A 15,913-nucleotide genomic window follows, 5' to 3' on the forward strand; every position below is an offset into this window, starting at 1 on the left:
ATTAAAGGTTTTGCTCGTGGCAGATTTAAATAAGATTCTTTAGGCATTTGGAAAAACAGATTTGATACCAGCAGATGGGCTGCAACTCTAAGAGATCTCCATCTGTCCAGAAACCAGCTCTTCACTCACAGAGTATTCCAAGTGTAGCACCAGCAAGTCTTGCAGGGCAGAACCATTTCCTACAAAGAACTTCAAAAGCATCCATCATCTTTAAAAACCTCTGTCCTCTTAAGGGACTTCACAGCACTTCTCCATAAGCAACTGATTTTTCAGAGAAAAAAGAATCTATTCAACTGCTATTTCTTGAAAGCTGTTCAACTAACAGGAAAGATACTTCCCTTTCCTGAAGTGATGCTGAGCTGAAGCACAGACTGATAGAAATTTTCCTTGAACAGGATGCATCTCAGTTTTCCCCCAGTAACTGAGAATCTATTTATTTAGGTGATTTTGGTGACCTACCAATAAGGTCCACCATGCCCTACATGAAACAGTATTCGGTTAAACCATAATATTGAAGATACCAGACCTCTGAGTTAAATGCACACAGTGCAAATATGGAGATCTCTTCTTCTACCTGACACCTGCTTGTCCCACTGAAGCTGTTTCCACATCATCATTTGTCCTCTCAGACTGCAGAGCTCTTCTTTCTCCACTTCCTTCCATACTCAAACATACAGAAACGAATTTAAGACTAAAGCTCTGGTTATTCTCTTTATATACACTCCCAATTTGTGCAGGGCACTTAGAAATCCGAGAGTGAGCAGAAAATATGCTGTGTACTCTTCCATGCTGGGAAACAAACCCACTGCCCAGAAAAGGGAAGACAAGCTTTACATGAAGGATATTATTCCCTATGGGTTCATTATAGGATTTCCCTAAATTCTGAATTATCTGCTGTGGGTGTTCTCAGATTTCCATATTTCCCAAGTTCTTCAACTTCTCCGTTAATCTATTCTTAGCAGGGTCTTTAAGCACATTACCCACCACCATCTTGCAAATACTGAAAAAACCTGGATTTTAAAGGCAGATTTTCTTTATCCAACCATCCACAGCTGATCCATTTCCTGCAACTGATAGCACACATCAAAATTTACCTATTTTTTGCCACTTAACTCTTAAGATGTGTTATACACCAAGCATTGAAAACAGTATATTCTGTGTGACAACTATTTAGCAGCGTGTCTGGAGACAGCTATCAGTTCAAAGATTCCACATAAAACATGAAGATTTTTGGTGATGGAAGTTTGCTTTATAAATGAGCTCTTTATGGAGGCCAAAACCTTCCTGAGCAGCTTATACCGTCTAGTTTAAATCCTGCAATTAGGAGGTTTTAGCTCAAGATTAATTAGCAGACAAAGCCACTTGAAGACCTGGAATGCCTATGGTTAGGAAATCATGATCTTCCTTTAAAACAGAAGTTGACACAGCACATATGGCTTTGTGCCAAAATCATAGGAGTTATTCAGAACCTGACCAGTTGAGTCCCCCAGCCTGCCACTCTGCTCCCCACACTTCAGAAAAATATATCATGATATACTGCATGATTCAGTATGTGTTTACAACTGAACAATTGTTCAATTGACTATACTGCCCCTTGAACAAATTCCTAACATACACCCAATGTATGATTCATCTTAAATTCAGCGGTTACACATCAGTTATTCAGTCCTACAGCCACGATATTCTCTGTGGCTTAACTGCCCTCAAAGGTGGTGAGATTATTAGTCCTTTTCCTGTTAGGTGGGAAAACTTGGCATTTCTCTTTCACAAGACATCCATCCACTTGTTATTTCTGCCCAGTTCCAAATGCTTACCAAGCTTATGGTTTCTGGGCCAAGAAAGTGAATGGGATTTGGAATGTAAAGAAAGACCCTCGCCCCAAAGAACATCAGTATCATCTGACAGCAGCATGAAAAACCTGCAAGAGCCATTTCTGCAACTCCTCAGCAGACTGCCACACAAAACACATTGCCTGATCTACAGCAAAGACAAATAGATAGTCAGTGATGTAACAGATTTGATTTAGCTTCACACACCAGAATGGACAGAACTCCATCTGATCCCTATCTGCACTCCAGAATGTTTTGGTACTTGGAGTGATGACAGGACAGAACAAGCTACAGAAGATGGCATTGCCAAAAAAACAGGAAAAACAAGACAGCAGCACCTCCTCCCATGACATAACACCAAACCTGCTATCACCAAAAAACCCCCGGAGTTCTGGGAAGTTTTGCTTTGTCTGGATGATAAACATTCATATTAGAAGGACAAAAAGCCATATTACACCCTTGGGCTGCATAACAAAGGCAAACTTGCAGAAACCTTTCCTCTACAGGCCTAGAAACTGAGAGGGAAGTGATTCACAGCATCATCCTTCTTTCCTTTTCTTTGAAGAACATTCCTATGAATAGTGATGGACAGCCAGTCAGACTGAGGACATACACAGGTAATGCCCACACATAAATTATATTTGCTGCGTTGGAACAGAGCCAGGCAGAAGGTCACATTAATCTCTGAAGCCACTGCCCAGTGAGGGATTAAGTGAAAGGAGAATAGAAGGATAATATAACAGCACTTGGATCTTTTATTCATACAACTGCACCAAAGAGAGTTAGACCAGTTAAACAACACATCAATTCTTGCTGCCTTCAGAGTCAATTTGATGATACTGTGTCCAGAGCACTTGGATCTTTTATTCATACAACTGCACCAAAGAGAGTTAGACCAGTTAAACAACACATCAATTCTTGCTGCCTTCAGAGTCAATTTGATGATACTGTGTCCAGCAGCTTAACTCTGTCACTGTAACTGCATGGAGACCCAAGAAACAGTAACTACAACTGTCTAAAATTAACAGAAACTGACACTTAAAAAAAATAAATTAAAAAAGATCTTCCCTTCAAAACATCGCAGTTCAAGTCTTATATAAATCTAGCCTGCATACAATATACTAAAATGTACTTCCATGTAGGTCTAGAACTTTGGCAACAATCCAAATTTTCTTCCAGTCCTGAATTTAGTATCTCAATTTTATTCTTGCAAACTTAAGAAAATGGGTATGATATTATTAGAGTATTATTTACGTTTTCAGAAGAGCACAAACTCCTAGGAGAAAACTCAGCTTTAAAAAAAAATTCAGCTTTAAAAAAAAATCTCCATGTAAAAAAATGTGGGCTGAACCACTTCAGCTCCCATTTCCATCTTTCATTGGTAACAAAACACTTTAAAGATTATGCATTCATACATCCCATAGAAATTGCAGAAATGTAACACTTGGAAAACACCACTTGGACCGTAGTCTGAAACAGATTTCAAAACTTTCAGATGCTTTACCAGTAGTTTCAAAACATCCTCCCATAAACTTTGCTTACAAAATACTGAATTTGAATGAGAGTTTATCAAACTGGACCAGTTGTACTGGTTTACCTCAAGATGCAGACACACTAAACCTGACAAAAAATGGAAGCAGCAATCAGTGAGAAGCATCAAGTGTTAAACACTTACAGAAATACTCTGTTATTAATGTAAAGAGGCAAGGAGAAAAAAAAAAAAAAAAGAAAAGAGGCGAAGAACAAAATTTTACAGTGTTGAGATGGAAACCTTAAAGACAGGAATATGTATTATCTTAGTCCACAGTGGGAAGTTATCCACAGATTCCTCACTGTGCACAAAACGTGGAACCAAGCCTTCATCAGAGAGAAGAACAGAAAGCGTGCCTGCACTAAAGCACACACAAGTTTTAGCCAAGCAAGAAAAATACCCAGCTTACAGACAAAGGAGCAGTCAGGAACACCAGAAACTTTCACACAAGAAAAATAAATTTAAAAAAATCATTATAGATACCAAGCCATGCTGGCAAAATTAAGGGATTCCGTGGCCCATTACTAATCAATTCCAAGAAAAGTACTTCTTCCTCAAAAAATTGCTTTACCACTTGGTTTTGCACTACTGGTCCTTTTTCATTCATGTACCTAGACACTGAATATAGCCCAGTTATTCAGGGGGAAATAAATGTATAGAAATAAAATGCACAGCCTGCATTTTAGAAGGTATAGATTAAGATTTTGAGCTTTGGCAAAAAATTTAACTGAAGACAGCTGGAATTAACCTAGCTTTTGCTTCCTACCAAGCTGATGAGTGATTTATCCCATTTTCTAGGCATCTTTTACAATAATTACTTGTATATAAGTTGTTGTTAGACTTTATCCTTGATTTTATACCATCAGTCTCCAAACAGGTAATAAAAAAATAAAACAATTTCTCCCACTGGCAGATGGGAGTGAGGAAAAAAGGAAGGTGAAGGGAACCCAAATTTCCTGACCCAGAAGTCACACACAATTCACAGCTGCTCTGTATACCCAGCTCCTGCTGGTGACTAAGTAGAGCTTTTTTCACACAGCAAAATCTGAATTCCACAAATTCTTTGAAAAGAGTTGGAACACTTTATACTTGAGGAACACTTGAGGTTCCAAAACTGCTGTAAAAAGCAATCGCTCTTTTAAGATGCATATTACTTCTTGGCACAAACATTGTGTTGTTTGTTGCCAGGTTGGGGTTTTTTTTGGGTTTTTTTTTTTTTTTTTTTTTTTTTTTTTTTTTTTTTGTTGTTGTTGTTGTTGTTGTTGTTTTTTTTGTTTGTTTTTTTTTTGTTTTTTTTTTAACTGGCATTTATAGCCTATCATCACTGAAAATACATCATAAACCTTGAAATTAATTTTGGCTGCATAAAAAGTAAATATATATATATATATATATATAAAGCCTATTAAAGTCTAGACAGGCAATAGTTTCTCTTCCATTTCTCCAAAACCACTGAAGAGGGAAGCAGAACAAACAGATTTTGCATCAGCAGCAGACTTCCCAACCAGCAGTTCATATTACGGTGAAAAGTTAAAATTCTGTGATCTTCAGCTCTTTAATATTCTCAAAGCAAAGGCAGTGGGTGGGACAGAATCAGCGATAATTAATGTGGATAGCAAAGAGTTCAGTTAATGTCAAGCACAAAAATATCTTCTATAACATTGCAAACTATATTCTGCACTATGCAAGCACCAGGGAAATTCCCACATATCACGTTAAATTCAAATTGCTGATTCTATTTTGCTAATACTGGTTAGTTGAAGACAGAAATTCCTCCAGTGTCTGACACAGTATCACAAACCCAAGGGCTTTGTATTGAAAAATGCTCTTTTCAACTATTCTGTGCAAGGCCAAAGAGCACATAGAGCACACATGGTAATATCAACAGAGCACAAGAACCTGATGTTGAGGGAAGCAAGATCAAAAAGAATGGCTCTTATAATACAGAATGTCCTTTCCTTCTTAAGTAATGTTTCTCATGTGTAAAAGGAATTCAATTACTTACATTTCTACAAGTTGGTTTTAATTGTACTTTTCATGTGATGCCACTTAAAATGACAGTTTACTTACATATTTTACCATTTTATCTAGTCGTGTATTTTACTTTACCATTCAACAACTAAAATTACAACCTAAACTGTGATATCACTAAAGCATTCCTGTCTTCTTCTCCTCTCCTCCTGAGCAGCTATTTTTGCTCTAGAGCCATATGCATGAAAAGGAATTCCCCTGATAACTTGACCACCCATCACTGAATCTGTCCTTAAGCAAGAGGGACAAAAGGGAATACAGATTCCATGACACAAAGGATGAAAAAACCAGGAAGGAATTGCAGCTGGAACCAGAGAGCTGCTCTTCTCTCAACACCAAATCAAGCCCATGTGGACACACATGAGCTTCAGAGGGAGGTCACAAAAGATTTCTTACCAAGCTTTTGGTTTTGGTTTTTTTTTTTAAAGGGTTTAAAGAAGTTCTCAGTTTTGGAAGAGCTTCCCATTTCTGTGGGTTCAGAAACTGAAGCCAGGTTTTTAATACAAGAAGTCCTAAACTGGATCAGGCCAGCTCTCCCATCCCCTTTGCTGGCAATCACCACTTTATTGAGTTCCTGAGCTCAAGCTGCACAGTCAAATCTAATAGTCACTAATGGTCTCTGTTCTGTTAACTTCTCTAATCCCCTTCTGAGCACATTTACACTTTCACTCCACATGACATTTTGTTCCAGTAACACAGCTGCAATTAAGCAGTTCACAGAGGGTATTTTCTTTTGTTTGCCTGTAAGACAGCAGCTTCTCGAATTGCACTAGAGAACAACATGCTAAAGGTCTTGAAGGACCTGGTCATGCCTCGAAGTTGCCTGACTTTTACTAAACACCAGTAAATGTTTGCAGCTATCAAAAAAAAAAAAAAAAACAAAAAAAAAAAAAAAACAAAAAAAAAAAAAAAAAAAAAAAAAAAACCACCCAGAAAATGGTTTCTGCCAACAAAAGCAATAAATCTTCCAGCATACTAAACATTTTTTCTTCTTAAGGCATTTCATGGATATAAAATTTCTAAATTATTATAAAACCATTTCTAGGATTTTCCTTAGTATTTTGTGACCAAATGACAAAACCCTAGCTTCAGGTTTTCTTCTTTACACACCATATTCCTCAAATACACAGAGGATAGAACTGGATCAGAGCTCAAGGAAAAACAGAAAAATTATTTTTCCCAAAACTGCTTGCCAATAGATTGAAACAAACTAACGTGATACAACGGTATCAGAAAAAACTCTAAACCCAAAAGTAATTTTTAAAAAAAGACAATTTTTATAATGCATCACACTTCTGAAACACCCAAGTCTTGTGCCAGTCGTGGCGAGCACGCACATTTTAAATTGACATAAAGGAGCTTTACACAGCTATTTCAGTAATTCAGTTCTACGTGTTAGCCCATGTGGTTAAAGCTCCAGGCTGATTTGGCTGTTCCACACATGTGATAACCTAACTGCAAAGCCACTCAATAAATGAGTCTACATCTCTGATGAAACAAACTTTCAGCACTGCCAGCTAGCAAATCTTTTATAATCAGATAATCTTTAAATTCTTGATTAAGGTCATTCAAGGGATTCAATGACACACTGAAAAAAAGAAGCTGTTCAAAATTTAAGGTTCTTTCCTATTAGCTTCTTTTGCTAAGCACTGTCAGATTATAGGATCAGAAGAAATCTCTTCCAGGAAATCAAAGTTTTGGGGTTCCTGAAAAACTTATAGTGTGTATTTCTTGCAAATCTTATTAAATAGGTCACTTATAACAAGACTTCCCAGATAAACTTCTGATTTTCAGAGTCTGAACAACCTTGCAAATAAAAAGGGGTAAGAGGATAAATAGTTCTACAAAACCTACATAAAAACAAGAAAACAAATAAAAAACCACAGGACAGAAATCAGATAATCATTAACCGTTGAAGACCTTAAACATAACCACTAAGCTGGGAACACCAAAAGTACTTGCAGCTATGAAAGTCTGAAAACTCATCCCAATGTTTATGAGGAAGAAACCTCAGCTCACAGAAGCCTCCACCACCAGCACATGAGATAAGGACATCCTTGCAAAGCCCATAAACCTGAACTAGAGGGAACTGAAGGTGTCCCAGCACATCTCCCTTTCTTTCTTCACCTCTCCTTCTTTACCCCACTTTCCTTTTGTTCCAGACTGGGTGGTCCTCCAAAAAATAATGGTTTTCTAACAGCTTTCAGAAGCTAGAGCTTCTAGGTCAAAATCTTCCAGGTGCTGTACAGGTATTTTTGCTATCTTGTAAAATAATTTCTTCCCTTTTCAGATACAAGCCATTTGACAGCCCACAACTGCTATTCTTGTACAGAACACTATTAATTCATGGACATACAGACATATACTGCATTGTCTATTGCCATGTTATGTATCAATAAGGATGTCAATAGCATTTTCATTCCATTTTCATCCCACTCAAATTTCCAGTGAAGTTAGTAGGGACAGCCTCATCGTTCTTCAGGGTCTATCAATTCAGATGCCAGCCATAAACGTCAAAGTTATTATTATAGAAAAATATCATCAAAATATAAGTTTTCCCTAGAGTGCAACATTTTTTAAAAAATATTTCAGTGGATTCATTAGATGTGCAATTATTTTTTGCTGCCACTTTCTACAGAGTTTTCTAACACCAATTAATAAGCTGAGGGTTTGTGCAAGTCTTTCTGAAGTTCTGTCCCTAATGGTTAAGAGGAAAGCCCTTCAGGTACAAGGCTCTGGTCTAAGAACAGAAAAGGTGACTGAAGATACATGAAAACTCTAACATACAGACTCTGTGAAGGCCAGACAGAACCTCTTTCCTCCTAGAAACCTGCCCAAGATAAATCCTTTACCAAAAAGTGCACAGGAAGCTTATTAACAAATAAATCTCTGCATAAGTACTGCATACATACAGGCAGTACTCTCTTATTTCCTAAATGTCAAATTATAGTGAAGAAATCCAACTTGGAGACTTACAGAAGTTGAAAGCAAACTGGTTTCAGAAGAACAAACAGAAAATGCACCTCAATCACTGAAAAATAGTTAAAACACACTAAGGCACTTGAAAGAAACCCCATAACAAATCCTCTGAAGGAGAAACCGGTACTTATCACCTGATGAAACATCCCACTTAAGGAAGTTACACACAGTCTTTAATTAGGCTGCTGGAAGGATAGCTCCACACCAACACAACCACACAATTGTCCAGTCAGTGACACATACTACACAGATGTCTCTCGAAGCAACACGTGCTGTTCTCACTGACATTAAAAAGCAAAGCGTAAAAGCAGCACTCGGACCATCATATCGACCATTTGCCTGCCTGGGATTCAAACTCCCAGGTTAATTCACTGAAGGCAAATACAGCTTTTGCACTGACTTGAGAAAAGAGAGCTATTATTCCACTGGTCATAATCCTAAGCACTAGGAGGAGATTTTCCACCTACTTATTTAACAGTAAAGGTACTAAAAGGCAAAACTTCTGCTCCATGTCCCTTCTCTAACTTTTCTCTGTTGAATCTCTAAATTCTCTGAAGAGAGAGATGGGTAAAATCAGTAATAACATAATGCTGGCCCTTGATGAATTGTGGTGAGAGAAGAAAAATCAGCAATATGTTTTACAGCACTGATATCCTGATGAGCAAACTAGGTTGAAAAGCCAGACTATCTATGGATGACATGGTTGAATATCCACATGCTTCATTTTTTTACCCCTCTATTGCTTAAGGCAATATCCAAGTCCAAATCTATCATTATTTAAACCAGCCATGACTTTGCCAGGAAGCACAGCTATTTCTAACAGATGAAGTTTCAGACTTTAATTTAGCTCTCTCTTTAGTCCATTTCATCTTTTAAAATAACAATACATAGAAATGGTTAGCAGAAAAAGTCAACAGTCCCATCAAGAAAGACAGAACACATTCAACACCAAATAAGGTTGCTTATAAGTTTGAAATTTTGTAGTTTATATTCCAACAGCAATGTTCTACAGGGTTAAACAGACACAGTTTTATGGGTCAAGTCCTATTACCTTTCCCTGGTGAAAGAAAACCCTGGAACCACGTGCATCACAGGTTTATTGGGGTGGACTTTTTTATGCCATCCATTCATGTCTACCAGAAAACTGGAAAAAAACACAGTGCAACATGCTATTGAGATCCTGAAGAAATTAATATTAAACAGGGAAAAATCCTTACCTGAAACACAAAATTAATCACTGGGAACCTATTCCCCTGTGCAAACAAGGAGCTGCAAATGAAGAGTGTCTATATCCCTAGAGATTGAGATAAACTGTTCTGTCCGTACTCAGCAATAACTTAGAAAACCTTTGCACTCGGTTCCTTGGGTTTTTTCCTCTAACAGGCTTTGAGGGCCTGCCCACCACATGAGCAGAGCACTGGCTGTTACATGAATAAAAGTCAAGGCAGACTATAGAATGGACATGAGACTCAGAGCAGTTTCCATCTCCAAGCATGCAATTTTACCACAAAAATTATTTGCATTAACAAATCTGCATGCATTTCAATGCCAATTCTGAAACAGCACTTAAGTCAACAACAACAACAAAAAAAATGCAACAATTTCAACAACATTGGCATAATTATCCTACTGCAATGAACTAGTATTTATTGTCATTTTCACACAGCATGGTGTTAAGATTCCAACACACTAGGATATCCTGGAGTGTGCCTGGAAGATTACTGTCATCTGCTTGCTAGAGAACATCAGCTGCATCTATAACATACACAGATGTAGCCAGAAAAGCTCTACCAGCTGTTGTGAAACTGGATATGAAACACACAAGAACCTAGTATTTTCAGTGATTTATCCAGCTTTCATTATGATGAAAAGCACATCAAAAAATTTGGAATTTGTATGCTCTAACAGCCTTCTCCTCTCAACAAACAAACTGGCTTTCAAGGAAAAGTCTGATAGGAAAAAACCTCTTCTTAAGTTCTTTTACTTGAGAAGTAAACAGGAGTGTTTCCTAACAAGTTCAGCATCGATTTCAAGCTTACAGCACAAATAAAAATATTAATATGTCACCTGCAACAGCATTGCTCAAGAAAAGTCTCCCATAAAGACTTCCAGCTCCAGAACTTTTCTAAATAAACCAGACTTTGGATACACCATTCCCAATGTACCTCTCTGCACACGCCTGAAGCCAAGTACCCACACTACGTACAAATGCTCAGAGAAGATGTCAACACCACATGAAAGCCATTTTCAGATTCACCTTCAAAAATTTCACCCAGCTCTAGAGAATGTTCCCACCCATATTTCTCCCACAGATACAGACAAATGGACTTTAGGAAGACAACCTCCAAGAAACACACACACACAAAATTTTTAGCCAGAGTTGGAAAAAGAAACCATGAAACCCCAGAAAACCATGTCCTCCCTCTGACAAGGCAGAAGCACACAAATTAAAAGTCTCAAAGTCTACTAAAAAAGTGTGATTTTTTTTGGACATCAGATTAGTCCATGAAGAGGTTTGTGTTCAGTTCCAAACTTGTGCTCTTCAATCTTCATCATTTTTAAATCAGTTAGTTCTTCTCCCCGAGCTTTAACTTCACTTACAAAACAGGAGATAAAGCTTTCCTCTCTTTTCCAAGTGCTCCATCCCAGCTAATTTAATGACCAATTGTTTGAAGCAGGAACCAGGAACTAACACAGCACCTAGTCCTAAATCTAACATTATTTCCCCACCACCTGCAAATCCTTAATAATACTCAACATGCTGCAACCCTACTGTATTCCCTATAACTACCAGCAATCAAAAATCAGCAGTTTTAATCCCAGGTCTCCTTTAATTCTTGACACATTACTTGCAGACATTTCTGTGGTGTGTTAAAATTTACACATAAAAGATACAGGACAGATGAAACCCTGAGAACAAAGCCTTCCCACGTCTGTTATTCTTTCTACAGAGTGTCACAACTGGAGCAGATCCCTATCCTAACCAACTGGATTTCAAATTCACAGGACATATCGTTGTCCCAAGGCGACCTACTCAATTAATTGCCTTTTATGAAGGCATTTTAATAGATAATGATGCACAAAGAATCTGCCTGGTTCCTCACCAGGTATTTAAGTGGCACAGGAGAAAGAGAAGCCCAGATGAAAATAAAAACGGCACCAAAGAGTCGTCTTGTGCCCTTCCCATCTGTAAATGCCAGCTTCCTTCCCTGCACTTCAGGAGGAGGTGGGGCTGGGAAACACTTCTTTCAGAAGTTCCACCCTTCTTTACAGATGCACAGATTTCATTAATAGTTAACTGGCGACATACAACATTAACTTACCCTGGTATTCCCAGCTTTCCATCCACGCTTGTCCCATGGTAAGCAACAGCTTGGGGCAACTGCCGACAAATATTTTTCTGCACCACGACACCCTACACCAAAACTTACTTTTCGATCTTTTAGTCTCATTGACAAACTCACTTGGAAACAGTAACATTGCAGTCAATTTTTTTCTGTAAGCAGAGGGGGGAAAAAGCGACTGACTGCTGAGCTTCTAACCAACACTCTGTCCAAAAATGCAGGAATACTTAATGTTCTTAGGTTTAACAAACTACTGGGAAAATCACTTGGAGTTATACTACCAGTGGACTAAAGGTTCTAGGCTTGTCACGCAAGTAAACTGGACAGCTCTTCCAAAGAAAATAATTCCCCTTAAAGAGTTGACCTTACTCTTGTTCAGATTAATAAGTCTCCACAGGTGCTCTGGAACAACCACTACAGAGGCTCTTGAGTGCATGGTCTCCTTCACTGTGAAGAACTTTGAACAAGAGAATGTCAATATTAACAAGGCCCTCTGGGCCATAATGTCATGTATTTCAACATATAAATATTTGAAGCTATTTAAATACAGCAGCTTTCGGAGACCTCAGTGATAAAGAAGAGCTTTGTGAAACTGACAGGCACTTCAACAATAAATTCCATTTAAGAGTCTGCCCAGTCTCATTTTATCTAATTACTTACCTCCCTTGCAGGAATAGCATGCTATTAAGGTTTGCTGATTAAGATTTGAAGGCACTTTGAAGATTTATTGTACCATACAACCACTAATTATTATTGTTCATACCTGCATTTGGTTGGGAGAAAAATGTGTGCCAAATAATTTCTGTTCCACACGTAAAAATAAGAATATTTGCCCTGCTGTGCTCCTTAAAAAGTGAACAGCTAAAAGACTGCATTTTTACTTTCAGGCCTTCTCTGTGACAGTCAGTCTGTACGAACCATGTGGCTGAAAAAAATCCCACCATAAAAGAAAAAAAACCTAAAGACACTACAATATCCTGCCACCAGAACAGGTAACATTTGTGTCCTGGTTGCTTCCCACTCTCAGGAATGCAATCTCCTCCCTTTTCCTAGGCTTCTCCACTACTTCCCTTCAAGGCATTGAAAGTGACAATGCTGTGCCCAAGTTATCACCGGCTGGTGCTGACCAGTCACAGTGGTTATTTACCACTCCTCCACACAGTCCATTTTTACTTTCAAAGGCCTGTGAAGCTATAAATAGACTATTGGGTCACATCCTTTCACCAGGCTCTGTTATCCTGGTGAAAATACATGCAGCGTACTCACTTATGCTTTAACATTCTGTCCAGCCTTTTCACACAGATAATTCCTTGCTCTTCCATCCACTCAAATGTCCTTGAGCCTGTGGTTCTCACAGCCTTCAGTTCCACTCAACAACAGTCTTGGAATTAAGAGGGTTGTTTTTAAATTAAGCTGTTAGAATGACACCCTGTGATATACAGCCTGTCTCCTTTTACACCTGGTATATTCAAAAGTGCTTACTTTTACTGCAACTTCAACTTAAAAAAACCCCAAACAACCCCACTCTGATTAGGAAAAAATGAATATAAAGTTCCTGATCTAAATAAGGTTCATTTTTTTATCATGCACAGCAAAAGGAAAAAAAATAAGAAGTCTCATTATGGAAGGAATTCATTATGTGCCTTTCCCCTCATCAAACAGGGTTGTTAGGTTAAAAAGAAGTAATAAAGTATCTTTAAAAGTTACATTGTATATTTTTCTCTCTCTTGCTGTCATTCTCTTATTTCCTTAAATTCCAGAACTGTTCAAGGAAAGACATAGTGTTGGCAGATAAAGAAAAGACGCTCCAAGTGAAACACATCTGCTGCATGTGAAAAGCTGAACAGATATGTCCCATTGATAGCACTAGGAGTGGTAGCAAATTCTGTTGTAACTGCACTACCAAAGGATCCTCTGACTAGATTTACTCTTTCCTCATCAGTGCTTCTTGCACAAGACCCAAACTGTTTGTTTTCTCATTTATACCTTTACCGTGGCTGATTCTAACTCTTGCAGAAATGTCTTTAGAAGCTCTTTCTGGCCATCCAAAGACAGACTTGCACAGGTGACGTTCAGAGGCCTGATGCTTAATGTGAACACCGCCAGCAGCCCTGCTCTGGAATGGGTACCAAATGTCATCGTTTCCCCAACCTGAGCCCAAACAAACCACCTGGGAGTCACGACACGTCGGGATATATTCAGCGACAGCTTTCTCACATGAGGTTCAACCCTCAGGAAAACGTCTGTGTATTCTGACCCAGTTCTGCTGCCCAGTTTCCCAAAACACGTCCTCTTCCCTGAAAAGGTTTCGGGAACTGATCGCAGTGACTGCCCCAGCTAGTTCCACATGCAAAGACTTTCATATTCCCCTCTCCAAAACTCACACCTTAATAAGATGGCTAGACACAGATTACCTGCAACCAACCTTACAGTTTCCATGTCCTACATTTACTTCTGATCCTACCTACAAAACCAAACCGGTTCCCAAATGTTTCCCCAGTAAACAGGAGGGGTACAGAACAGCTCCTGGCGGTTCCCTATGAAGTCACTGCCTTTGTTGTTTTAAACATGCAATTTAAAGAGAATGACACAATCTAGAATATGAGAGAGATTATCCTGCGGTCTGCGGAGGTGTCGATTGCTGGGAGATAAAAAAGCCAATGAAACCTACGCTATTTCTCATCGCCGGCCAACAGATTTATCCTTCATTTCTGCTCCTCCAAAAACGTTAATGAGGAAGAAGTTTCCTCTCGGTTACCAAGTCCGAGGGCTGCGGGGGCTGCTTTGTTTGGCTGGCGCAGGCAAACCCCAGCCCTTCTGGACCGGCAGAGCGTGTCCCGCCGCTGCCGAGCGCCCAGCCCGACCCCACGGGAGCCGGCTGGAAGTCCCGGTGGGAGCCCCAACATCCCCCGCCGCTGCGTGGGCCTTGCTTCACCTCTCCCACAGCCCGCCCCGGCCCCGCCGCCACCCGAGAGGCGAAGGCAGGCGCTCACAGGCCCACGGGCGGCCATCCCCCGGGAGAGCCCCTATCCCTCCGGGAGAGCCCCCTTCCCCCGGGAGAGCCCCCTTCCCTCCGGGAGAGCCCCCTTCCCTCCGGGAGAGCCCCCTTCCCTCCGGGAGAGCCCCCTTCCCCCGGGAGAGCCCCCTTCCCTCCAGGAGAGCCCCCTTCCCCCGGGAGAGCCCCCTTCCCTCCGGGAGAGCCCCCTTCCCCCGGGAGAGCCCCCTTCCCTCCGGGAGAGCCCCCTTCCCTCCGGGAGAGCCCCCTTCCCTCCGGGAGAGCCCCCTTCCCTCCGGGAGAGCCCCCTTCCCTCCGGGAGAGCCCCCTTCCCCCGGGAGAGCCCCCTTCCCTCCGGGAGAGCCCCCTTCCCCCGGAGAGCCCCCTTCCCTCCGGGAGAGCCCCCTTCCCTCCGGGAGAGCCCCCTTCCCCCGGGAGAGCCCCCTTCCCCCGGGAGAGCCCCCTTCCCTCCGGGAGAGCCCCTTTCCCCCGGAGAGCCCCCTTCCCCCGGGAGAGGCCGCCGCCGGGATCGCGGCTCGGAGCGGGAGCCGCGCACCTACCGCCGCTCCGGGGCCGCGCTCCGCGCCCGCAGGACGCCGATGGAGCCGAGCAGCGCGGAGCTTGTCCCGGAGCGGCCGCGCAGGGCTGCGCTGGGAGCGCGGAGCAGCATCTCCTCCCGCCGGCCGCCAGCCCCGGCGCGCAGAGGGCGGGAGCGGCGGCTCTGCCCGCCCCGCGGCTCCCTCCTTCCCTCCGCGTTCCCTCCCCGGCTCCCGCCGCCCCTGCAGCCCCCGGTACCTGCGGGTTCGCACGGCGGCCGCCCGGCCCCGCCGGCCCGGCGCTGGCGCTGCCCCTGCCCGCTGCGCTGCGCTCGCTGCCCCTCGGGGCCGCCGGCGCCGCCCACCGCCCCCGGCCGCCGCGCCTTCCTCCCTGTCCCCTCCCTCTGTCTCTGCCTTCTCTCTCTCTCCCTCCCTCCCGGCCCCGGGGCGGCGGGGAAGATGCTGACACACGCCCGGCCCCGCCCGCTCCCTCCCGAACCCTTCCCACCCTCAGGGTCCGGCCGGCGCGGGGGGAGCCACTCGGAGCTGCCTCTGCTAGGGGACAACTGCAGCCCCGCTCTTGGCCCCAAAGGCGAGGCGTTTTTGCTGTTTTCTCTCTCTTTTTTTTTTTTTTTTTTTTTTTTTTTTTTTTTTTTTTTTTTTTTTTT

At 41.7% G+C, this 15,913-nt stretch overlaps 1 protein-coding gene across 3 annotated transcripts in view; it reads right to left on the reverse strand.

Moving 5' to 3' along the window:
- PTPN13 (protein tyrosine phosphatase non-receptor type 13) overlaps window positions 1–15,591 on the reverse strand; it is a 112,916-nt gene extending 97,325 nt beyond the window's left edge. For 2 of the 3 annotated variants that reach the window (XM_066318109.1, XM_066318107.1), the window contains exon 1: window positions 15,505–15,553. The gene's annotated coding sequence lies outside the window, so the exon portion shown is untranslated. Of the gene's footprint in view, window positions 1–15,504 lie in introns of all 3 variants that reach the window. The other variant, XM_066318108.1, reaches the window with a different exon arrangement.
- Between the last annotated feature and the right edge of the window lie 322 nt (window positions 15,592–15,913).

Source organism: Sylvia atricapilla, chromosome 4, assembly GCF_009819655.1.
Source record: "Sylvia atricapilla isolate bSylAtr1 chromosome 4, bSylAtr1.pri, whole genome shotgun sequence".
Classification (NCBI taxonomy): domain Eukaryota; kingdom Metazoa; phylum Chordata; class Aves; order Passeriformes; family Sylviidae; genus Sylvia; species Sylvia atricapilla.